The 26,728-nt window shown below is 44.7% G+C and overlaps 1 long non-coding RNA gene across 1 annotated transcript in view; it reads left to right on the top strand.

Annotated features, from left to right (window-relative positions):
* The window catches only part of LOC133227261 (uncharacterized), a 30,070-nt gene extending 9,039 nt beyond the window's left edge, over positions 1-21,031 (top strand). The window contains exon 2 of the long non-coding RNA XR_009729792.1: positions 19,842-21,031. This is a non-coding gene — a long non-coding RNA (uncharacterized LOC133227261). The remainder of the gene's footprint in view (positions 1-19,841) is intronic.
* Positions 21,032-26,728: the final 5,697 nt, after the last annotated feature.

Here is a 26,728-nt window from a genome sequence, read left to right as displayed (position 1 = left end):
AGAAAATTCAGACTCATGACCCCAATGTCTTCTTTGCATCTCCTCATTCTCTTCTACAATAAATCTCATTCTTAGTCTTCTTTTCCATGGTCACTCCTCTGACCTAGTCAGGTTCTTATCATTCTCGCTCTCACTGTTAGAACAGTCTTTAACTGTTCTACCCATCTCCAAGTTCTGCATTTTTGTCCTGTCAAGAACATATAGTTCTAAAATTCTGATCTGATCAGGTCACTTTTATGGTGGCATCTCTTCATGACTCCCTAGTATCAACAGAATAAAATCCAAATACATTAGCATTTGAATTTTTCCATAATTTAACTATATCCATTTTAAAACACCATACACTCCATGCTTCAGGGCTGGTCACTGTGCCTGGAATCCTCCTGAATTTTGCTGACCCTGGATCTCTGCCCCTCCTTCTGCTTATAATACTTCACCCTTCCTACCATCCAAGGCTGAACACTAATACTGCCTGTTAAGAAGTCCTCCAGAGTCCCCCTGAGCTGAGTTAATCTCTCACTCTTCTGAGTTCCCTTGTGTACAACAAGCACCATTGTTATACATCTGGTGCTTCATACTCTGGAGCCAAGACTGCCTGTTAGAGGATCCCTCAGGCCCCTGTGCTCCTCCAAGCTCAGTTACTGGTTGGGGTGCCCCAGGAGGAGCATGGCCTCTGAACTGAGGTGGGGCCTGAAGCTCTCACAGGTGGAACCTGTCCTCTCACTGCACTCCCTACAGCTGAATGGCAAGTTGTTTCTCGGAGGGAGACCTGAATGGCGGGCAACCCTTGCTGCCACAGAGGCCCTGGGGAAGCAGCCAGATTGACTCGTGCCAGCTAGCTATGGAAGCACTATTGTCTTATTCTCCCTCTGAACCCTCAACTCCACTGTTCTCTAGGCTCACGTATTTTCTGAAATTGTGCTCCAAGTACTTTACTGAGAAAGTGTGGAGGGGACCAACAGGGCTCCCCAATCACGAAGCTGGTGGCCTGAGTACACAGCAAAGAAAAGTTTTCAAATTGTGTGTGAGCTTCTGCAGAGTACAGCCCAGGCTCCTGCCTCTACTACTGTCCCCTAACCCCTGTTAGAGATGTGCTTCTGCAACTGGGTCTCCGGCCTATTAGGTAAATGTTTCATGCAACTGACGAGGCCTCGTCCCCTTGTCATTTGCCTGCTGCCCCTGGGTTACAGCTGAGAGATTGGCTATACCTCCCCAACTTCCCTGTGGTAGAGATCACTGAATCCTTGATACTACTGTCCCCTTAAGAAAGAAAGAAATGAGAGTCATGAGCAGAGCAGACGTGTGTCCTTATAAATGGGATTCTCCCCTTGACCCTCACACTCCCCTTACTGTCCCATTCTTTCCCCCAAACCCAGACTAGTGAGAAACTTCTGAGAAACAACGTCCACAATTAAATATAAGGTCACATTTAGTTCAGCACCATTGGCTGCTTAATTGGCTGATTCTATAGCATCTTTTGGGTGACTGATACTGTTGCTGAAGTTGAAACTCCAATTCTTTGGCTATCTGATGTGAAGAACTGACTCATTGGAAAAGATCCTGATGCTGAGAAAGATTGAAGGGAGGAGGAAAAGGGGACAACAAAGCATGAGATGGTTGGATGGCATGACTGCCTCGATGGACATGAGTTTGAGCAGGCTCCAGGAGTTGGTGATGGACAAGGAAGCCTGGCATCCTGCAGTCCATGGGGTTGCAAAGAGCTGGACACAACTGAGCAACTGAATTGAACGGATAGCTTCTCTCCTCATCTGCCAACACAGTGTCTAACAAACTGGCTTGCAGGGAAATTAATCCTCAGGTTCCTGAGACCCAGCTGGAGTAGGATCTGTTTCCTTCATGGGCATCTGTTCATTTGTGAGGTTGTTGGGTGGGGGCCAGGGTACAACTGCATGGAACTTAGTGGAGCTAAGTCCAGAGGTCCTATAGGAAACTTCCAGGGGCTCAGAGGACCAACCATCCTAAAGAGGAGTTGTCAGCTTCTTGGAGGGAAGCTCTAGCTTTGTTAGGGTCCAAGACAAGCAGCCTAATCTTTTTCTGGGTCTCAGATTCTTCCCATGTAAAAATGGGTAATAATAACAACTGTTACTATACTGTCACCTACAAATAAGGATTACATAATGTTGTCTATGTGTGACACTCCTGGTGCCCATCACTAGGGCAGTGATGAGACTGGATAAGCAAATGAAGTCATGTTGCCCAAGGCAGATGTTTTCAGCCCTCAGTGGGCAGTGAAAGTGTTAGTCGCTCAGTGGTGTCCAACTTTTTGCAACTCCATGGACTGTAGTTTGCCAGGCTCCTCTCTCCATGGAATTCTTTGGGCAAGATTACTGGAGTGGGTTGTCATTTCCTTCTCCAGGGGTTCTTCCCAAGCCAGGGATCAAACCTGTATCTCTGCATTGCAGGTGGATTCTTTATCATCTTACCACCAGGGAGGGAACTGTAAATGATGGGCAGTGGGGAGAGGGCATGTCTCTTAGTAGGATGGGAGGCAGCTGTGAAGTCAACCCAGCTGGAGCAGAGTTGAAGCTTGAGTTTTTAAGGAGACAATTACTGTCACAAGGGAAGGCATCTGGGGGTGGTCCAGGTGGAACATCCCTCCTCCCAAGTTTATTCACTTACTGACTGTGGCCATAAGGAGGACGGCATCTATCCAGGCATCCTGATTGTCATTATCATTATCCAGATTTGGAGTGTGGTTTGCACACATCTATGTCCATGAATGCATTTGATCCTCAGAACAACCTATGAAGTTCACATTTCCAGATGAGACAATGAGGCTCAGAGAGGTTATTATTTGCCTCACTTGGCCACAGGCCTGGGTGAGAAATGGGGATTTGAAGTCCATTATTTTCTGAGTCCAGCAGTGCATCATGCTATCATGATGACAGACACCTCTAACATTGCTGAGGGCATGGGTTGCTTATGACCCTTCTAAACATTGCTGGGAGAAGTTGCCAGCAATGTCTGATTTAACTCTCTGTCCATAAATGTGCAAGTCACCAAACTCCACTGCTGGTGAAAGAAAGTGCCAGCCCTGCCGTAGACTGAACATGTGTGTCCCAGCAAAATTCATATGCTGAAGCATAATCCCCCAAATTATGGTATTTGGAGGTGGAGCATTTGGGAGGGGATTAGGTCATGAGGGTGGAACCCTCACAGGGGGGATCAGTGCCCTCATAAAATAGACCCAGGAAGGAGCTCAGTCCTCACCTCCCAGAGGTATTACTGGACACACTCCTCCAACTGGACTCTGGGAGTCTGTAGAGACATCTTGATAAGCCATACTAATATCAGTACTGATTTTGAAGAAGCATTTCTTCTGTTTTCTAGGAAGGTGAATAATCATTATAGTCTTTTCACAAACTCCCCACCTTTAATTCAATATGTGAAATGGCCTCTGGGTAGACTTGGATTATGGATTATGACAACAGAACTGTGAGCTTCCATGATGTTTTCAAAGGTTCCCTCATATATGGTTTCCTTCCTTCCTCCTTTTCCTCCTCTATGAAGCCTTAGAGCTCCATAATTGTCAAGTTCTATGACCATTTATTTGAATTTCTCCTCTGAGGAAACTGCTGTCCTAAACCCCACATGTGAGGCCACATGACTCAGACACATGACTGTCTCTGAGCACATTGTAATTTAATGGAAGATATTGTTTGTATGCCAAAGAATGTTCAAACTACCACACAAGTGCACTCATCTCACATGCTAGTAAAGCAATGCTCAAAATTCTCCAAGCCAGGCTTCAGCAGTACATGAACCATAAACTCCCAGATGTTCAAGCTGGATTTAGAAAAGGCAGAGGAACCAGAGATCAAATTGCCAACATCCGCTGGATCATGGAAAAAGCAAGAGAGTTCCAGAAAAATGTCTATTTCTGCTTTATTGACTATGCCAAAGCCTTTGACTGTGTTTATCACAACAAACTGTGAAAAATGCTGAAAGAGATGGGAATACCAGACCACCTGACCTGCCTCTTGAGAAATCTGTATGCAGGTCAGGAAGCAACAGTTAGAACTGGACATGGAACAACAGACTAGTTCCAAATAGGAAAAGGAGTATGTCAAGGCTGTACATTGTCACCCTGCTTATTTAACTTATATGCAGAGTACATCATGAGAAATGCTGGGCTGGAAGAAGCACAAGCTGGAATCAAGATTGCCGGGAGAAATATCAATAACCTCAGATATGCAGATGACAACACTTATGGCAGAAAGCAAAGAAGAACTAAAGAGCCTCTTGATGAAAGTGAAAGAGGAGAGTGAAAAAGTTGGCTTAAACGTCAACATTCAGAAAATGAAGATCATGGTAACTGGTCCCATCACTTTATAGCAAATAGATGGGGCAACAGTGGAAACAGTGACAGACTTTATTTTTTTGGACTCCATATCATTGCAGATGGTGACTGCAGCCATGAAATTAAAAGAGGCTTGCTCTTTGGAAGAAAAGTTATGACCAACCTGGAAGCATATTAAAAAGCAGAGACATTACTTTGCCAACAAAGTTCTGCCTAGTCAAAGCTATGGTTTTTCCAGTAGGAATGTATGGATGTGAGAGTTGGAGTATAAAGAAAGCTGAGCACCAAAGAATTGATGCTTTCAAACTGTGGTGTTGGAGAAGACTCTTGAGAGTTCCTTGGACAGCAAGGAGATCCAACCAGTCAAACCTAAGGGAAATCAGTCCTGAATATTCATTGGAAGGACTGATGCTGAAGCTGAAACTCTAATACTTTGGCCACCTGATGTGAAGAACTGACTCATTTGAAATACACTGATGCTGGGAAAGACTGAAGGAGGGAGGAGAAGGGGACGACAGAAGATGAGATGGTTGGATGGCATCACCAATTCTATGGACATGAATTTGAGAAAACTCCGGGAGTTGGTGATGGACAGGGAGGCCTGGCATGCTGCCGTCCATGGGTCACAAAGAGTTGGACACGACTGAGCTACTGAATGGAATGTTTGTATGTTTATAAAATGGCATGACCATGTTGAATGTAGAAATTTGTTAAATTTTCTTTAATTAAAAAAAAGAGAGACCCCCTCAAGAACTGTCCCCTTATACCACGTGAGGATGTAGTGAAAAGACCAGCAGCCATCTATGAACCAGGGACGCATCAGTCCTCATCAGACACCAAATCTGCTGGAACCTTGATCTTGGACTTTCCAATCTCCAGGACTATGAGAAACAACTGTCTGTTTTTTATATACCATCAGTCTATTTGGTTACAGCAGCCTGAATAGACTGAAACAGGCCCCCAACCCTGATTGTCTACTCAGACCTACAGGCTGAATGTGGGATGCGTGGACTACACTTGAACACATTTCCCCCAGTTTCACTACTGAACCTCAAGCCACTGAGTTACTCTCACAAGATGACATGAGGGAGCTGGGTCTTTCTAATCTTGGCTCTTCTCTCCTACCAATTCCAGTAGTAGTCGAATTGGAAGTCTGTTCCACCAGGAGTGGTCAGGAGAAAGATAAGTCCAAAGGAAAATGACTTGTTTTTAGATATTGGGAAAGAATGTTCTTTAAAAAATAGATGTCCTTTTCTCTTTTGTTTGAATTTGCTAAGGAGACATGAAAACCCAGAGGTGGTCATCAATCCTTATCCAGCCCTCCAGAATTAGGAGAAATCAGCTAGATGAGGGTGGCAGGTAGAAATAGTGATCAGATGCTCAGTGAAGGTGATAGAAGGACTCTGGTTTGTTGGAAGGGGTTCCTGCTAGCTCCACCTTGCCCCCGACCCCCTTTACTTTGGTTACCAGGTTAAACAAGTGTTATTGACTCCCACACACTAGGAAACTGAGCTGTGGGGTCTGAATTCTCCATCTGGGAGTGGATTTGAGCTCTTATCCTTTCAACAGGTCTTCCCTTCAATCAGAAAAAGAAAAACAAATATCATATATTAATGCATATATCTGGAATCTAGAAAAATGGTATAGATGAACCTATTTGCAAAGCAGAAATAGAGACACACACAGAGAGTAAATGCATGAATACCAAGGGGGAAAGGACAGTGGTGGGGTGAATTGGGAGATTGGGGTTTATGTATATACACTATTGATACTACATGTAAAATAGATAACTAATGAAAACCTACTGTATAGCACAGGGAACTCTACTCGGTGCTCTGTGGTGACCTAAATGTGAAGATAATCCAAAAAAAGAGGAGATATATGTATACATATAGCTGATTCACTTTGCTGTACAGCAGAGGCTAACAACATTGTAAAACAACTACACTCCGGTGAAGGAGAGAGAGAGAAACCAATCATCTTGATTTAAAAAGAAAGTTTATTTTAAAAAGTTATTGAGATACTTGGGAGCCGTTTGAAATGTCTGGGTATCTGAGGAATGTGCCTTTTCTGAGAATTCAGCTGTTTTCAATATCTCTAAGAAGGATCGGGTAAGGGGTGGAAGAGGCTCACAAAAGGGTGGAAGGGGTTCACAAAGTTATCACAGATCTTGGAAATTTAAGGTAAATCTCATGCCATCACTTCTTTTCAACTTCCTCCTCAAACATTTTTACCAGGGTTGGTAAGAAGCTAAACTGGCTGATTTAGAGTTCCATTTCCATTTCCATTTCTTTTTCTTTTTTTTTTTTTACCCTATCTTTTCAGGCAGGTTTGTTAATGAGCAGGGGTTGACTAAAAGGCAGGCAGGATGTGGGAAGAAAAAAGGAGGAGCCCTGATAATCCACAAACTAGATAATTGGGCTGTGATTAATCAAGGGCAATATTTCAGCACTGCTTCTTTTAGGGGACATGCAGAGCTCACAGAGGGAAGAGTCGGCATCTAAAAGCCTAGTAGCCCTAATGAAAAAGAAATCTGGTCACCAGGGTGTTATGGAGTATGTGATATTATAAGTACTAAATTAAGGAAGACCTCGCAAGATTATTTACTCTAAGGAAGTATTAAGAAGGGTAGAACATTTGTTCATTTAAGATCAAAACAACAACAAAATCCTATCAGTTTTGTAGACATTTCATAGACATTTTTTTTTTTCTGGTTTGGATCTCCAGTATCATCCATTCTTCTCTTCCCTTTCTTCAGGACAGCCCCAGTTTCCTGTGGGAAATCACACTCCCCTTCTCAGCTATGATTCCTCCCCTAGTGCTATATAGGGAGCATGTGATCATCTCTAAAACATCAGTGCATAACAATTCTCCTAGCCTAGACTGGCTCCCAGTTGGCAACGTCACCCTAGCCTGCCCATAAGAGCCAACCAGACTCAGTTTTGGGTACTGCCAGCCACTCTAGGGGGTCATGAGAAGAGAACTTCATATGGGTAGAGTCTGATGAGGAAACAAAGCTGAGAAATGGAGAGAAAACAAATGGCCTGGCTGCATTGCTTGAAGCACTAGAACAAGCCTCCCTAGAAACCAGCCCTACCTCTAGACTTTTTCAGTTAAATGGAGCCAATAAAATACCTTGATTATTTGAGACAGTTTGGATTGGATTTTGTTATTTGAGACTGAAAATATCCTATGTGAAACAACCAACAAGAGAAGACCAAACAGGACACAAAGTCAGCACCATTGATGGGAGAGGACGAAAGAGAGAGAGACGTCCAGTCAAAACTCAGCAGAGCCTTCCGGGTCCACACCTGAGGGACAGAGCAGTTGATGCAACTGCAAGTCTTAGGCCCTGCAGTGGTCTCCCATAGAGCCTAAAGTCATAGAATAAGGCCGGGTGAACTCTGGATCAAGTGTAGCAGGTGTGATCCACTGGCCACAGACTGTGTCCCTAAACTGATCATTAGTCAGAACTCACCCCTGGTGGGTGGGGGTGAAAACCTATGTGCACCCCCAGGAAGGTGCCCTGAGTGCAAGACAGGGGCATTCCTTGTTCTGAAAAGTCACCAACAAGGCCAAGTTTTGGCTCCTTCTTGGGAAAACAAGAGAACTCTCCTTGTGGACTGTGAGTGAGCCTTTGTGCCAACCGTCCTTGCCTGAGGTGGGCCGTGGGGTTTTCAGAGGGAAATGACAACACGACTTGTGTTGTAAAAGTCTGCTCCTGACTTGTAAGTCGGAGAAGGCAATGGCACCCTACTCCAGTGCTCTTGCCTGGAAAATCCCATGGATGGAGGAGCCTGGTAGGCTGCAGTCGATGAGGTCTCGAAGAGTCGGACACAACTGAGCAACTTCACTTTCATTTTTCACTTTCATGCATTGGAGAAGGAAATGGCAACCCACTCCAGTGTTCTTGCCTGGAGAATCCCAGGGATGGGGGAGCCTGGTGGGCTGCCGTCTGTGGGGTCACACAGAGTCGAAGACGACTGAAGCAGCAGCAGCTTGTAAGTGGCCTGCAGCAGAAGGTCGCTTCTTTTCCTCCAGCACAGGACCTAACAACTGGGAGGTGCTGGCTAACTGTTTAGTGAATGAATGAATGAATGAGCTCCTTGAAACTGTAGCCACAGCAACTGCCTGCCCCCATCTCTCACTGTGGAGGATCCTTAAGCAAAGGGCACACAGGGCAGAGGAGTGGGAGCAAACTTCCCTGGGGAACTGCAGCTGATGAGCTGTGACCTTGGACAAATGACCAAAATGTCAGCTTAGTGCTCTTCACCAGAACCTGGAGTCCTAACATCTACCTCACCAGGCTGCTGTGAGGCTTAAATATGGTGCTCAATAAACGCCAGTTCTCTTCCTCCACCCCTGCCCCAGGCATTCCCAGCGTTGGCCAAAGAGGCATGGTGTTTAGGCTGGGGTGTATCTGCCCAAAAGTGCACTGACTCTCCTTTTTGTCTTTCAGGAATTTCTCTGCCATAAAAGAAGGTCCTGCCACTGGGGCATCCCCTACTCTTGGGAACGTTTGCAATTTCCTATTGCTGCTGAAACAAATGGCCACACGTTTAGTGGCTTAAAATAAAATGAATTTATACTCTTACAGTACTTACCAGAGGCCAGGAGTGGGAAATCAATTTTATTGGGTTGAAATCAAGGTGTTAGTAGGGCTGGGCCCTCCTGGAGGCTCTAGAGGAGAATCTACTTCTTTACCCTTTTGGTTTCCAGTGGCTGCCTTACTCCTTAGCCTGTAGCCCTTCCTCCATTTTTTTGGCCATTATCATGTGGCATGTGGGATTTTAGTTCCCTGACCAGGGATTGAACCTGCACTCCCTTCAGTGGGACTGCGCAGTCTTAACTACTAGATGGGAGGGGAAGTCCCCTTCCTCCATTTTCAAGAAGCGTCACTCCAATCTCTGCTTCAGGCCTCGTATCACCCTCTCATCTTCTGTAGTCAAATCTCCCTCTACCTCTCTCTTATAAGGACACTTGTGATGACATTCAGGGCCCACCCAGATAATTCAGGGTAATCTCTCCATCTCAAGAGCCTCAGTTCAATTGCATCAGCAGATTCCTTTTCACCAGGTAAGGGAATGTTTTCAGGTTCCAGGGATTAGGACCTAGATATCTTTGGGGGCCACCCTTCTGCCTATCACAGGAAGCAAGTCATGGGGAAGTCTGGTTGACCCAGGCCACTCTTGGGGGCCTATTTCTCTCTGCCTTGGTGATGGCCACACCACTAGGGGAGAAAAAAGGCACTTCTTAAAGGGCTCCGTGGCTGCCCTGTGAGTTGTGTCTTCTTTGCTGGTGAATTCATTCTGCTGACCATCGTCATTTGTCAAAGGCAGTGGGCAGTAAACGTCCTGGCCACATTCATCTTACTCCTCCCCACGCCTGGATGCTGGTCCTCATATGAGTGCCACCCCTGCAGGCCCTGTGGCTCTCCCACACCCTTTTGACGTCTCTGAGGACACCCAGTTGTTGGCCTGGCTCCACTTCAGGTTACCAGCCCATCCTGAGCAGCAGGTTTGAGCTCTCTCCAAGGCTCAGTAGAACACTGTTCTACTGGTTGGATGAGACTGGTGGTCTTTTGAGCCTGTGGTATGTGTTCAAACTCCAGGAAAGTCTTTCTGACACAGGCCTGGGCTGGGCTTCCCAGAGCATTTCACTGGGCATTCATGTCAGTGAAAACACAGGGCCCTGCTTAGTGGGGCTTTGTTCTGCCAAGTCCTTCAGGCCACATAGCTCTGCCCCACCTCCCCTCTTCACTGGGCTGGGATGTTCTGACATTCAGCAGGAGCAGTACAGCTGGTACACAGGTGGTCGGAGAAATGGCTTCAGAGAGCCATCCTTTCTAGAAGGATGGGGAAAAAGAAAGGGAGAGAAAATTCTCCTCAAACTCTGCAGGAGGGAGATGGTTCTTGTCAGGACCAGGATTAAATTGAGATGTTGCTCTGGCTGTTATTTCTGAGTGACTATATGGGCTGAGATATTAATTTTTAATAGCAAGAAGGATGTACATGTTATAACCACCTCTGAAAAAACAGAGCTAGGTAAGAACAATCCTAGGTGCTGGGAAATCACATTTTATATGTATTTCTCATGGATGAATACAATGTATTCATCCAATGTTTTTATTCAATGTTCTCATCGGGAAAGAAATGAACACATTTTACTAATTCAGACTAATTGGGTGGGAGGCCTAAATGAGATGTCTGAGTTACTATTTTTAAAAAGAAATGCAGTTCTATTATTTTCAAGGGCTTTGAGCAATGAAGCTAACAAGATGTTACCTAGGAGACATATTTACGGATTCATTCTTGAGTTATAAAAGCCTCTAATTTAGAATTCAGCTATTGGGAGGGCAACCACGGTGAGTTGAAGATATGTTCTTATGGCAGGTGGGATGTATTGGGTGTTTTGACTCAGAGAAAACATTAACTCCTTTTGTGTTAATCTTCCTGGAAATCAGTGATGCAGATGTAGGCACCAGTGACCAAGCACACACACCTCATACTCCAATTCTAATTCACAAAGCATTCCATGACATCTTAGAGCAGGAAAGATCTCTGCAGTCATCTGGTCAACCACCATCTCTTGATCCATGAAGAGTTTGAGGACCAGAATGGTGAGGTGATTTATCCAGCAGGAGAACCAGGACTGGGATGTGAAATTCCTGCTCCCAAGTCCATTTTCTTTCCTTTTTTACTGCTCCCTCTTAGACGTCTATGGCCATATTAGAGATGGACTGATAGAGAAGAAAAAAGCAGGTACAGATTTTGAGAAAACCATGAATCATCTGAGTGTGATTTCTAACTGGATTGGGAGCACGTTACTGTTTATGCTTGCTCTTTGCTGGGAAGCAGACCCTGGGACTGTGGAGTGAATACAGCAGTAACAGCAGCAGATGCCATTTCTCCAGTTGCTTGCTCTGTGCCAGACATTTTAGTAAGCACTTTACATGGATTAACTCATTTGATCCTTAAAATAGTCCCACGAAGTATATACTATTATTCATCCTATTACACCTGTGAAGAAACTGAGGCAAGGAGAGATTAAACAACTCACCTAAGACCATTAATGACTGAGCCAGGACTCACATTTAACCCATCTCAGAAAACTAAAAATAAAATTACCATATGAACCAGCAATCACACTCCTGGGCATATATCCACAAAACTATAATTCAAAAATACATGCATCCTTATTTCACAGCAGCACTATTCACAATAGCCAGGACATGGTAACAACCTAAGTGTCCATCAACAGAGGAATGGATAAAGATGATACATATATACAATGGAATACTACTCAGCCATAAAAAAGCATGATATAATGCCATTTGCAGCAACATGGATGGACCTCGAGAGTATCATACTAAGTGAAGCAAGTCAGAAAGAGAAAGATAAACACCGTCTGATATTACTTATATGTAGAATCTAAAATATGCCACAAATTCATGGATCTATCTATGAAACAAACAGAATCACGGACATCGAGAATAGACTTGTGGTTGTCGAGGGGAGTGGGAGATGGATGGATTGAGGTTCAGATCAGATCAGATCAGTCGCTCAGTCGTGTCCAACTCTTTGTGACCCCATGAATCCCAGCACGCCAGGCCTCCCTGTCCATCACCAACTCCCGGAGTTCACTCAGACTCACGTCCATTGAGTCAGTGATGCCATCCAGCCATCTCATCCTCTGTCGTCCCCTTCTCCTCCTGCCCCCAATACCTCCCAGCAGATGCAAACTGGTATATACAGAATGGATGAACAATAAGATCTACCATATAGTACAGGGAACTACATTCAATATCCTGTGATAAACCATGATGGAAAAGAATATGGAAAAGAATGTATGTATATGTTTATGTAACTGAGTCATTTTGCTGTATAGCAGTAATTAACACAACATTGTAAGTCAACTATATTTCAAAAAAAAAAAAAATCCAACTCATCTAACTGCACAGCCGTCTCCCACCTGGTACCACTCTGCTCTAACCATTGTGCTCTCTCCAGAGCCTCCCAGTAGGTGGCACAAAATACTGGCCCTTCACCCATTGCAGGTCAGGAACGTCCTGGAGTGGCAGGAGCCATGCAATTGCTTGCTAGCAATCTTATCTGCTTTCTCTGGATTATTATCATGTTATTGTTATGGTGCGTGATTGTTTCTATATGCCTGTTTGTGAGAAAGGTTGGGAGACGCTGCTCTATTGTGTACCAGAGTTTCAGTCAGTGATTCGATTCGTTTCTATATCATTCATGCTGTCTGGTGAGCACAGGATAAAATAAAGCCACAGGTTCAGCCCCAAAGGCTGGCAGTTTAGTCCCCCACTTGCTCCTCAGGGAGCTGTCTCACACGAATGAGGGAGGGAGGACCAGAGTGTGTCTGGATCTGTGTAAACCATCACCTCCCAGAAAGGCTATGGAGCACCTGCCCTCCGGGTACAGATCAGCCTCCTCATCTGTGGGTACGAAGGGCAGGAACTTCCAATCCATGGAGGACAAAGTATAAAGTCAGGGTCACAGAGCGCCTTTTATTTCTCTCTTTCTTGGGTGTTATTTCCATTAAAAAAAAAAACAAAAAAACTTCTCTATCTGTCATGCAGGGTCATCTGCATTTTGTACTGGTGTTACGATGATATATTCTTTGAAGAAGGCTACCTGTTCTGGAGATGTCAAGGTTAGAGGAGTAGGCAATTATGAGCTTATGAGATAATGACATGTGTGTTTAGTGTGAGGGTAAATCATACTGTAGGAAAAAACTTTAAGATTTGGAGTAAACTCTTTTCCCATATAAACTTACTGCCTCAGGAAAACTGTGGTTAAAATGATAAATTACCAGGAAACTTCAAATTGCCCCTAGAGAGCCAAAATAGAAGTACAAGAAGAATCATTGTTGAAATCATCCCAAATTAGAAGTAACGATTATTCAATTAAAAATAAGTGAGTTATGCTTTTTGTTTATATGGTATCTTCTAGCAGTTGTTGGCCATAAGGCTCAAAGGGAAATCTAATAATCCTAAACTTCAGTTTCCTCATCTCCATGATGGGTATGCTACCCTACCCAGCAACTAACCAACTTGCTACAAATCTCCAAAGAAGCAGCATCCTCTCCTCTTTTGAATGAGTCTATTTTAGTGGTCTTCATGGTCAGACCATTCTAATGTCTACCCTATTTCTTTGCATCATGACATAAACCCACAACTTCTTGCCTTGTCCTAAGAAAATGACAGACACAGTTAACTCTTCACATTCTTAGAGAGTATGTCTTAAGTCAACCTCTAACCTCCCTTAACCCCCGACCCTAGCTAACAAGACAGCTAAGGCTTACTTCCCATGGCTTCTATTTGGGGAGAGAGTTGTCTCCATGCACTCTTCAAACCCACCTCACAGTGGAGTTCCAGGGTCCACACTCAGATATAATGCGGTGGTGGACAGGGTGGCCTCCATGGGTTCTACTTGTCTCCATGATTCACTGTTTCGTCTGCAGATGGCCAGTGCCGAGTAACGTGGGAGAATAAACTTGTGGCTGCTTCACTTCACAAACACCCAGGAGGTACGAGGTCTGCAGGAAGAAGTAGAAGAGGCACCCTTCTGAAAGGGCAGGACTGGTCCGGGTACCACTGCATGCTAGCCTGGGATCTTGGGCACCTCAGGCATGCCTTTGGAACCTCTCTGTATCCTTATCTGTGTAAGGGAAAATAGCACCTACCTCACACAGCCTCACAGGGTGTTGTTAACATCAGAGATGTGGATGTCATTGAAAAGCTCGCGGTTCCCTCAGCTCAGCCCAGAAAGGTTAAACTGGTACTCTTTGGCCAGAGCCACTCAGCCAGAGCCCAGTACTGAGTCTAGTTGGGGGAGAAGATGGAATTAAATCTAGTATAGAGTGATCCAATTATTGGGCTATGCTTTACTGAGTTAAAGATTACTAACTTTTTTTTTTTTTGGCCACACTGCTTGCTGTTCCCAGACTAAGGATTGAACCCAGGACCCCAGTGGGGTAGTGTGGAGGCCTAACCCCTGGATCACCAGGGAATTCCTGCTGACAGCTTTATAATTGTGTGATATCTTCCCTTCATTTCATGTGGTCATAGCCTCAACGTGTGTAACACGTCTTCCACAGAGAAGGAAAAGCAGTCACCTAGAGGGTTATTGTAATTCCCTCAGCATAAGACCAGAAAATAATTCCTTTGTGTTCAGTTCAGTTCAGTCGCTCAGTTGTGTCCGACTCTTTGCGACCTCATGAATCGAAGCACGCCAGGCCTCCCTGTCCATCACCAACTCCCGGAGTTCACTCAGACTCACGTCCATCGAGTCAGCGATGCCATCCAGCCATCTCATCCTCTGTCGTCCCCTTCTCCTCCTGCCCCCAATCCCTCCCAGCATCAGAGTCTTTTCCAATGAGTCAACTCTTCACATGAGGTGGCCAAAGTACTGGAGTTTCAGCTTTAGCATCATTCCTTCCAAAGAAATCCCAGGGCTGATCTCCTTGCAGTCCAAGGGACTCTCAAGAGTCTTCTCCAACACCACAGTTCAAAAGCATCAATTCTTCCAGTCAATAAAAGATCCTCATCCAAATACAAATATTTACCTTGGGAAGGGTAAGCTATTGACAGCTGCTTCTGCATTGTCACAGGTAAATTGGTTAATTTCCTAGCAGATAGCCCTGGAGAGATGCGAAGTGTTGTCTCGGAGAGGGGATGGGTATGTTTTCCTCCTTTCATGGCAGGGTGCTGAGCAACAGGGAGTTTGCAGTGGCAGAAAGGACACTGAACTTCAGTCTTGGGTCTGCCATTTGTACATTGTGTGACTTTGGGCACCTCGCTTACCCTCTCTAAGCGTTCACTTTCTCTTCTGAAAATAGTATGGATGCACAGATACCCAACAAGGTAGCTCTGAGAATGGAGAAGTGGGATGTGGATGTGTGTGCTTTATAAGCCAGGAAGGGAAACGCAAATGCTGGTTGTTGGCATGACTATGATCTCCATCTGGTTTGGATATGGGGTCAGCATGGAGAGAAGTATAAATCATAAGCCAGTTACTTTGCTAGGGACCCTGGGCATGTCAGGCATGGTGTGTGTGTGTGGAGGAGGGGACGGGCTCTGTGAAAGGCATCAGCCACCCGGCGCAATGTAACTGTAACGGCTTCCATTATGGAGCCCCTACTGGGTGCCAGGCACTGTGCTCACCACCTGCTTACATTACTTTGAGCCCTCATAACAACCCTGATATTATTGTGTTTTGAATGAAGCGACTAGCTCAGAGAGGGAAAGTAGTGGTCCAAGGTCTCACAGCTAATGAAGGCTGAAGCTAAGACTCAAACTGAGGCTGGGTGAACTCCAAGGCTCATGCCCTTAGCACTCCCTCCTCCTGTGTCTCTCTCTTTTTATTTTTAGATCTTGTGCTCCTCAAACCTTCCTCAGGGCAGCCTGGGTTTATACAGGATACAGGGATCCTGTATCTGCCGATCCCAGCACTGTTCCAACTCTGTCAACAGAGGCAGCAACATGGCCCTGAAATCAAACGGGTTCCCTGGATATTCACTGGGCGGGCTGGAGCTCCCAATGAGAAGTAACATCCGTGCTTGATGTTACCCTAAAGCACCTGTTCCTCATTTGGGGCATTAGTGGTTGTAACAGAAGTAGTAATATTTCAACAACACTGGTGATTAGTTACAGAAGGAGCCAAGTGGCAGCTCATCTCCATGTAAAAAGTGCTGCGGGCCTGTGAGGCCCCCTGGCCTGTGCTGGCCCGTGTCAACAGGGTGCGTATACCCTGCCTGGTGCCCAGCTGGCAGTGCAGAGCCTGGTGACACAAACGTCTTCTAACTCACAGAGTTCCTAATGAGCCTTCAAGATAGAAGAAAAATGGAAGAAAAGCAACAGGAAAACAGCAGCAAGCAAACCAGTGGGGGTGTAGAATTCCAGCCCCCCTCCACGAGGGGAGTAACCCTTTGTGCATGCAGGGACTGTTCCCAGCTCAGTATCTCCCTACAGAGAAGAGTGTGGCAATGGAGCCGGAAGGAGACAAAAAAGCCTGAAAGTCCAAACACCTATTTTTAAATTCTGGGGTCTTAGTCCAGCCTTAATTGGATGTCATTTGTTTGCTAACTCAGGCGCTGGGCTGGGCGTGTGTGACTTGGGAAGAGGAATGGGGGGCGATCTGTTTCCATCACATAATCCTTCACCCACAGGAAATGGAGGGACTGCTGGCTTCCTCCTGAGGCCTCTTGGACCAGAAGGCTGACTTTGGAGGTGTGCACTTTCACACCCTAGGCGTCTACCATCAGGGAACCGTGGGGCAGACGGGAAGGAAAACATCCCGCCATCGGCTGGGCTTGCCTCCGGCTCTGTGGGAGGGGTGGGGACCAGCCCAGGCAGAGGCCTGGCCAGGACACGGAGGGGTGTTACTGTGTGGCAGAGCCAGGAACAAATGTGGGTGAAGTGGACGTGGTTTAATTTAGCAAAGGAAGTGTCATAACTGTCTCTTTAGTAACCACAAGGTACAAACTCTGGGAAAAATGACTGCACGTCTTATTTAAAGATATATATATATATATATATGCACACACACACACACCCCCCATGAGTATGAATAATGCAAACAAGATTCTTTTTTTTTGCTTCATGCTAAGATTTTTGACCTACAAATCACTGTTCATGTTAAAGTTTCTTTTGAAGGCACCCAGTTAATCTCAAGATTAAAACAATAGTCTGCCTTTATTTTCCCAATTTTGAAGCTCCCTATCTCTTCTCTTAAACCTTGATCATGCCCAGGCTACAGTTTCTGTACATTTCTGCCTGTGGAGAAAGATCTCAGATCAATCAAGTGACTTTATTGATCTAATAGGCACTTCCAGGTCTGCTACCTGTCAATGCAGAAGGATGCCTGTATTATAACAGGGTGGTCCCTGTGCTCTTTGTGAAAAGATAAAAGCAAAGTGCCCGAAGTCAATGCTGAGATGCCCGAAGTCTGGGAAGATCTGAGCTCCTTCTCTCAACCAGGGTGCTTTCTCTATGTCATTCTTAGAGACTACCTACATTTAACCTCTTTTCTGTTCTTGTGTATTATATTATTAATGCCAATTGCTAATATTATTGAGTGTTTTCCGGAGCTAGGCACTGTGATAAATTGATTACATTTCCCCTATATGTCTTCCTGTTAAGCTGGTATTCTTCTCCCATTTTTCAGATGAGGAAATAGGGCCTCAGAGGCCCACAGCTCATGGTTGGTGAGGCCTGCGCTTGAGCCTCCACAGCTTGTCTTCAAATCCTATGCACTTTTTACTGCATAAATAACTGTCTTCAGCAACCTGTAAAACAGGTGTGGTCATGGAACTCAGCTCAATGTTATGTGGTAGGCTGGATGCCAGGGGAGCTTGGGGGAGAATGGATACATGTGTGTGCAAGGCTGAGTGCCTTCAAGCTCACCTGAAACTATCACAACATTGTTAATTGGCTATATCGCAATATAAAATAAAAAGTTAAAAAACAAAACAAAACATGTCATTCATCCTGTTGCCAATAGAGAAATTGAGGCTGATGGAATGCAAGTGATTTGCCACTTTCCCAAAGTTTTGCCACTGGGAAATAGCAAAGCTGGAACTTGAGTGTTTTAACTCCAAATTCAGCACTCTTCCTCTGACCCTTGCAGCAGCCCTGGGTTGCTGGCAAATTCAGAAAGGATAGAAAGCTGAGTTCCTGGTTCCTCCAGGGTCCCTTGCCTCGGCCTGTCACTACCTAAAAGCCCTGGATTCAGGTGCTTAGGTCTTCTTAGGCCTTGGGCTGAGCAAGCCAAGTCATGTGACCCTCCAAGGCCTCTTTCATCAAAACCACTTTCCAGTGCAATTTAACCACAAGTATCCTCACCTGGGTTTGGCTACATTATTTCTCAGGGTCCCTCTTGGGTTATTTCCATTAAGATCCCCCTTCAAAGTCCCACTCCTACAGGAGGCCTTCCCTCTGTCTTTGGCTCAGGTTACTCTACTTATGGGCTTCCCTGCTGTCTCAGTGGTAAAGACTCTGCCTGCAATGCAGGAGATGCAGGTTCCCTGGGTTGGGAAGATCCTCTGGAGAAGGGACCAGCAACCCATTCCAGTATTCTTGCCTGGAAAATCCCGACAGAGGAGCCTGGTGGGCTACAGTCTATAGCAAAGAGTTGGACACAGCTGAAGTGACTGAGCACGTGCTCTACTTAAAACCTTCTTGTCTTTCGAGTTGACTGTTTTCTCCTTCACTTTTCTGCCCTGGGTCCATGAGAGTCTATGCTAGATTCCAGATGTGGCTTCTCTAGAATATGAAAACTCCCAGCACCCCTGGGAGACACCCCCCATCTATGAGGAAGTTGATCACCCAACAGTACCTTCCCCTGTACATGCTCCAGGCCCAGCCCCCACTCCTGTTGCTCCCACTTTGGGTTCACCATCCTGGAAAAGGTTCAGGGTGGTGATGGAGTTAATGCAATCCAATCGGAACCTGTGAGGAAGAGCTTGGCACTAGTATAAACTTCCCCACTGCCAGGGCGGCCCTGGTATCCATCATCTTCTGTTCCCTCTTCCCAATAAAATGACCCATTTAAACCAGATTTTTCTTATTAACAAGCTTCCTACTAAATGGCTTCAGCTGTGCTTGTTGATTTATAGGGCTTAGGATGCCCTGCTCAGCTGTGCCCCTCCCTGTTGGTCAAGGGCCTGAATTGTCCTGGTGACACTGGGGGAGGGCAGAAGCCACCTTCCAAGTGGCAACTCCAGAAAGGGCTTCTTCTTTCCTTCTTAATATTTTAATTTTGGAAATGTTTGAACACACGAGATTAGAGAAAATCTAATTGTATAGTGGAACCCCTTGAACCATCAGCTTGCCAATCTCATTTGATTTGCTTCTCCCTGCTTCCCAAACCTCAAGATAGATTATTTTAACTTGAATCCCGAACATTTTATCATTCCACCCATTTCAGTATATTTTCTAAGAGATAAAGACTGTCTGTCCTTTTAGTCTAACCACAATGCCATGCACACATCTAAAAATATTAACAATACGTTTTTATTTTTTCCCTTCATTTATTTTTAATTGAAGGATAATTACAATATTGTGCTGGTTTCTGCCATACATCACCATGAATCAGCCACAGGTATACATATATCCCCTCCTTCTTGAGCGTCCCTTCCACCTCCCTCCCCATTTCACCCCTCTAGGTTGTCACAGAGCCCTGCTTTGAGTGCCCTGAGTCATACAGCAAATTCCCACTCTATTTTAGCTATGTTAGTGTATATGTTTCCAAACACTCTCTGTATTCATTTCACTTTCTCCTTCCAACCCCTGCCCCCGTGTCCATAAGTCTGTTCTCTATAACAATCTGTTTTTAATATTATCTAATATCCATTCAATGTTCATATTTTCTTGATTGTCTCATAATTTTTAAATACTTGATTCATTTAAATCAGGATCTAATCAGTGCTCCCAAGTTCATTTGATTTAATATGGCTCAAGTTTGTTTTTAATCTATAATGGCTCCTCTTTTTTTTCCAGGGACATCTTGATGTAGACAAGCTCCTGAAACAAATGTACACTGTGCCATCACCAGCACGGATACACTGAAAACACCCTTGCCGGCACAGATCTTTCCTATAACAAGGGTTATTTATGTCCTTGGGTATGGCCCTAACCCACAAACCTCTGCCTGCTGTCCCTCAGAGTATCTTAAAAAGGCTAAATTACATGTGAAAAGATGATCAATATCGCTAATCATCAGGGAAATACAATGAGATATCACCTTACACCTGTCAGAATAGCCATCATCAAAAAGAACACAAATAACAAACATGGACGAGGTATGGAGAAAAGGGGGCTCCTCTACATTGTTGGTAGGAATGTGAACTGGTGCAGCCACTGTGGAAAAAAGTATGGAGGTTTCTCACAAAACTAAAAATAGAACTACCATATGACCCAGAAATTATACTGCTGGGTATATATCTGAAAAACAGAAGCACTAATTTAAAAAGATAAATGTATCCCAGTGTTCATAGCAGCATTATTTCCAGTGCCAAGATATGGAAGCAGCAGAAGTGTCCATCACAGAGGAAAGGATAAGGAAGACATGACGTATATATATTTGCACACACACACATATGCACGATGGAATGTTACCTGCCCATAAAAAAGAACAAAATTTTGCCATTTGCAGCAACACAGATAGACTTGGAGGTCATTATGCTAAGTGAAATAAGTCCAAGAAAGACAAATACTATCTATCACATATAGATAGTGATAGATTTATAGATCGCTAGGTGTATAGACAGCTCGCTCTATCGATATATTTATCTATTGATAGATCTATAGTGATAGATAGATAGATAGTGATAGATAGATAAATATAACAAACTTGTGAATAAAGCAAAAAAAAAGAAGCAGAATCACAGAAACAGAGAAGAGACTAATGGGGGGGAGGGGAGGCCATATAGGGATAGGAGATTATACAATTTAAAAAAGGGTTATTATGGCATTATATGAAATCATGTGTGTGAAGCTTTTGAAAATTGTAAAGCACTACAGAATTGAACAAATCTTTCATTCAATAAAAAAGGAAGGTTAAATCATCTTACCCCAACACTGGTTGCAATAATAGGATTCTACACTGCTGATTAGTCCCAACCCATTCACCCCAATAACTCATATTTATTAGTACATGGCGACTGAACAATAAAGCATTTACCACATCCTCTACCATCTCTGTTTTCCCAGATGAGGAAATAAGTAGAGGGATAGAAGAATATGGTCTACTCTTTCTGATCAGTGGATGTGGGCTTTGAAATCAAATTATCTGATGGATGCACCCACTTCTTAACCTCTGAAGGGCCCTGTTTCATGGCACAAGGTCTCAGGGCCTTTGTTGAGCTTCCAAGCTCCTCGAGCAGGGCCAGAGGGGAGGGTGAGAATCTGGGTCACGAATGTGTTTGCAGTCCTGGGGAGAGGTGAGGACAAGGAAGCTGCAGAGAAGCACGGAGTTCTGGGTCTGCTGCGAATGGATTCCCTTTGTCCGACCTGGGCTTTTGCCCAGCCCCACCAACTCCCCAGGGAGGCTGTGAACAGGCCTCCCCACCTCCTCTCTTTCACAAGTCCACACAAACTATCATTACCACACCTCTCAAGCCCACACAAATACCACATCCACATGCCCTCAGATCCACACCACTCAGCTCACAGGCCAGCCCCCACACAGCTCAGGCCTGCAAGCACGTACTTGTCCCCGCTCCACACACACACACACTTCACTGTGCAGAATAAACACAGACCCTGTAGGCTCTGGGAGGGCGGCGAGAGGTCGGGGGTGGGCGCTGGTGTTTTCCTTATGGCAGCCAGAACTAAAGGTTACCTGACTTTAGATAGAAAGATTGTTTATCATCTATCTATCTATCCATCCATCTATCTATGTTTAATGAAAACGAAAGTGAAAGTCACTCAGTTGTGTCCAACTCTTTGCGACCCCATGGACTGCAGCCCACCAGGCTCCTGTGTCCATGGAATTCTCCAGGCAAGAATACTGGAATGGGTAGCCATTCCCTTGTCCAGGCGATCTTCCTGACCCAGGGATGGAACCTGTGTCTTCTACATTGCAGCAGTTTCTTTACTGTCTGAGCCACCAGGGAAGCCCATCTATGTTTAATAGGTCTTTTTTAGTTCCGGAAAAGGCAAAATCTTTGGAGCTCCTGGTCTCTGTATGTCCAGGGAATCTAGAAGGAGCTTGACAGTGGCCAGGGTGGAAGGGTTACAAGCAGGTGAGCAGCTGGCTGGAGAAATAGGGCTAAATGGAATCTCTCCCCACCCTCCCCAACCATCTGAAGGAGGGGAGCACTAATCTGTGGTTCTAAGAGATAGAAAAACACCAACTGCTAGCAAGATAATCCAATTTCTTTTTTCCCTCTCTCTGAAGGGGACTGCCCCAGCCCTCCTGCTCCAACTTCACGCTGAGTTTCAGTCTGGCTAGAACTCTTTACCCCTGCAGCAGAATTCATATCAAAGCCTCAGCCCCCCAGGGTTCATTAGGAGGCATTTATTTCTGCATATTCTTGGAGAGCAGGAGGCAGGATAACTTATTCGCAATGCAAATTGCTTGGCTGTAATTTCAACTCTCCCTCCCTTCTCACAGGGAGATTTTGCAGGTCATTAAAAATATATGATTGCTTCCAAAATATCAGGGAGAGCCGCTCTGCTGGGCTGGATCAGGTGCTGGTGCTGGAAGGCCCCTGAATGATGTGGCGTGGATGCCAGGCCCTCGCTCCTGTTCCAGCCTCTAGGCCCCAGATCACAGCTATGGTGGCCCAGGTGGGATGCAGACCCACTCTGTCTTCATTTCTGTCTTGCCTTTTTAACTGCTGTGGGGCGTCCGAGCTCTCAGTTTCCTCCTTTATAAAAAGAGGAATAAATAAGCACCTGGACCCAGAGCACATGGTTCGGAGTAGCTCTTTGGGCTAGGCCCTTCCCTACCCCATTGCTGTTAGGCTCAATGACCCCTTTGTTCATTCCATTGCCTTCCCCAATGTGGGCTCCTGGGACCCAGGAAAGGAACTGTTGCTTGGATCTTCCGGTCATGATGAGGGTTTCACTTGGTGTTTACAAAGTTGCTGTGGGAATTCAAAAGCCCCACAAGTTGAAGGCCTTTGCCTTCAACCTAATTGATCCCATAGACTCTGGTCAGTTACAGAGAAAGGGAGATCTAAGAGATATGAGCATTGCTCAAAGCCATTGTTTCTGTATAAAAGCAAGAGGTTTTAGCCAGGCAGGCAGAAAGCCACTCCTGCACGAGTCTGAGGCACTGACCTGTGATCTCCTGGTAGGATGGAGATCTTTTTAGTCCTAGTCCCCCTGAGTCTCATTTGCTCTAGCCTTGAACTGCAGGTCTAAGAGATGCCCTGCTTGGGACTTCCTGGTCCAGTAGGTAAAGATTTGCCTTGCAATGCAAGGGTCACTGGTTAAATCCTTGGTCTGGCAACTAAGATCCCAAATGCCTTAGAGCAACTGAGCCCGTGAGCCACAACTAGAGAGTCTGCAGGCCACGCATGAAGATCCCGCATGCCGCAACTAAGACTCGAGACAGCCAAACAAATAATAAATATTTTTAAATGTCCTGCTTGTGCATGTGTGCTAAGTCACTTCAGTTGTGTCCTGCTCTTTGTGATCCTATGGACCATAGCCTGCCAGTCTCCTCTGTCCATGGAATTATCCAGGCAAGAATACTGGAGTGGGTTGCCATGTCTTCCTCCAGGGGATCTTTCCAGCCCAGGGATCGAACCTGCTTCTCTTAATATCTCTGGTCTCTTATGTCTCCTGCATTAGCAGGCGGATTCTTTACCCCTAGTGCCACTTGGGAAACCCCACCCTGCTTAAATAATGATAAAGTTAGTTCATGGATCTGGACTCACAGAATGGAGGCTGACCCAAGGCCCAGCTCAAGCCAGGAGTTTCAACCCTAAATCAACCTGCACTTAACAGGAAACACCTTTCCATCAAGGCAAGCTATCACCAATCACAACCCCCAGTTCAGCTTCAGCTGGCTCACCTTACCCTGGAAAATCAGGCCTGAGCCTTATAAGGAAATGCCCCAACCTCCCAGCCAGTCATGCCCTATTTCCAAGTCGCTCCTTTGTTGCCTCTAATAGACTAAAGCCTCACTCTTGACCAAAATCCCTTGAGAAGAGCACTGTATTCCTCCAAGGCATGGGTTGTTTTCCCTTGAATAAAGGACATCAAACTCATTACTAACTTGTTTTAGTTTTGTCATTTGACAATAATATGCACATAATCCTTGAGAAGCACAGCTATATAATTGTTGGAGGAAAGTCATGTATTTCGAAAGTTTTAAATTATCTTTTAAATTCAGATTTAAAAGATATCTGGGAAAAACAGTTTGGCAATTTCTCAAAATGTCAAACAGAGTTGATTTGACCCAGTATTTCCACTCCTACGTCTATAACTTAAGGAAATGAAAACACAGGGTCCCCTGAAAACTTGCCCGTGAATGTTCATGGCGGCATTACTCATAATTGCCAAAAAAGGGAAAACAATCCAAATGTCCATCAAAGAATGAATGGATAAATAAAACATGAGTCTCTCTCCTCTCTAGACTCTCACATACACACCTGCCTGCATTCAGCATTTAATTTCAACCATTTGATGAAAAAATCAGTCTTCTCCACATAAAGGGTTTGGAGCCAGGTTCTCTCCAGGAGCCTGAGAGGAGAGGCCACCTTCCCTCCTCTAAAGTCCTCCCTCCTCCACATACATCTTCTGCTTTAGCATCTTCACCTTTTTGCATTTCTGGAAGCCTTCCATGCCTTTGTGCATCCTCATCATGGAATGCTTTCTCCTGCATTTCTGCCCATGGACCACCTACTGGTCTTCCAGAGCCTTTCCCTGGAACCACTTGGTTACTGCCTCCCCCTGGGTTGGGAAGCAGCACAGGCCCCATGGGACTGAGCTCTTCAGGTGCAGAGACTGTGGCTCACTCCCCTGAATCCTGGTGGGATACAGGACATATGGTGGGTCTCTAGTGATGATGGGAAGAAAAGGGAAAAAAGAGGTAGAGGGACAGAAGGAGAAGGAAGATCATTTTTGTATTATATCTGTTTTTATATAATGATATTTAAAAGGAAAAGGAATTAGTTACAAAAGGTCTCTGATTTCTTCCATGTAATTTTTTGTTGGTATCTAATTTAATTCATTAATAAAGTGGAAAAGGAGAAAGATATATTTTACATCCTAATGAAGTGAACAGATTTGAGGATTTTAAAAACAGTTATCTTTTATAGATAATATTCATTTCTTCCCTATAAAAAATCATTTTTTCTCCCTTAGAATCACCTTGATCCTTACTGAATAAGGGCTGAATATGGAGCTTCTTTCTCTTTGTTCAAGTGGAAAGCGCACACACAATTGTTGCCTTTCAAATCAGAAGTGGCTTAACTTCTTTGTTTTGGTCCAAACCCATCCCCCTCAACACTCCCTGTGTACAAATGCATCAAATTTGTGGACTTCAAAGGGCGTTCCACGTGAGTGCTGGAGATATGGGGGTTCAGGAGGTGGGAATGGCCCCTCTTTATTAGTTAGCATTTACTAAGCCTTTATAATCATTAACTAGTTTGAGTTTTGGAGTAATTCTTTTTTAAATTTTATTGTAATTGATTTACTATGTTGTGTTAATTTCTGCTGTACAGCAGTGACTCACTTATACACATATATATCCTTTTTCATATTGATGGAATAATTCTTGCAGACATTGATGAGAACTGTCTGAATATAGCAGGGTGGAAACTGATCTGCTGACTGGTAGATGTGGTCCTGTCCCTATGCAGGTCCCTTTATGAGACACGTTTCAGAACTGGGGGCTGTATGGCTCAGAGGAAAAAAATGTTGAAATGATTTCTTGCCCTGACTCTGTCATTAACCAGCTGTGTGACCTTGGCTGCAGCCTCAGCTGTACTATGGCTGGCTTCAATCAGGGAAAGCAAATAGGTAGCACATGTGCCATGACTGGTGCCCTCCTGTCACCAGGGCAGACATCGTTAATCAATCCCAGCCTTTCTCCTGAGCCTGGACAGGCTTCATAATCCCATGTGCCTACAATTGAGCTGATTGTTGCAGCTTATTTACCATGCCTGGCCTAAATGATCTCTTGCCTGTCCCTTCCAAGGCTAACGTTCAATGATGTTAAGTATTACAGCTATTCCTTTTGTTGTGGCAACCACCACCAACAGACTCTACAAAATTGTGCTATTCCATTCCAAGGATCACAAAGAATTTCCCTCCTGAAAATACTCCTGAGAAACAGGAAAATAAGCATTCCATCCTAACCGTCCCAGAGGTTGAGTCTGCATGAAGCCAAGGAGGGTGGCCTGGATACTCTAAAATAAGTTCCAAGCAGGGCTGAAAGCAAAGGCAGCCACAGCAAATACTTCTTCCTTCAGCATTGAAGGCTGGGAGCCAGTCCTTCTATCCAAAGGGAATTCCTATAGGAGTTAATGAGAATTTGGCATTAAAATGAATAGGTTGTTCTCATTCACTGCTGGTGGAAATGTAAAATGGTGCTACTGCTTTGGAAAACAGTCTGGCAGTTCCTCAAAATGTTAAAGACAGAGTTACCACGTGACCCAGCAATTCTACTCCTAGGTATATACCCAAGAAAAATAGACACATACATTCATACAAAAACTTGTACATGAATGTTCATAGTAGCACTGTTGATAATAGTTAAAAAGTAGAAGCAATCAAAATGTCCATCAACTGATGAATACATAAATACAAAATGTGCTATATCCATAGATGGAATATTATTCAACTATAAAAAGGAATTAAGTATATACATGCATGAACCTTGAAAACCTCATACGAAGTGAAAGAAGCTAGTCACAAAACACCACAAA

The sequence above is a fragment of the Bos javanicus genome, chromosome 2 (genome assembly GCF_032452875.1).
Source record: "Bos javanicus breed banteng chromosome 2, ARS-OSU_banteng_1.0, whole genome shotgun sequence".
Classification (NCBI taxonomy): Eukaryota; Metazoa; Chordata; class Mammalia; order Artiodactyla; family Bovidae; genus Bos; species Bos javanicus.
The sequence above is the reverse complement of the archived record's forward strand: the minus strand, read 5'-3'. Positions and strand labels throughout refer to the sequence as shown.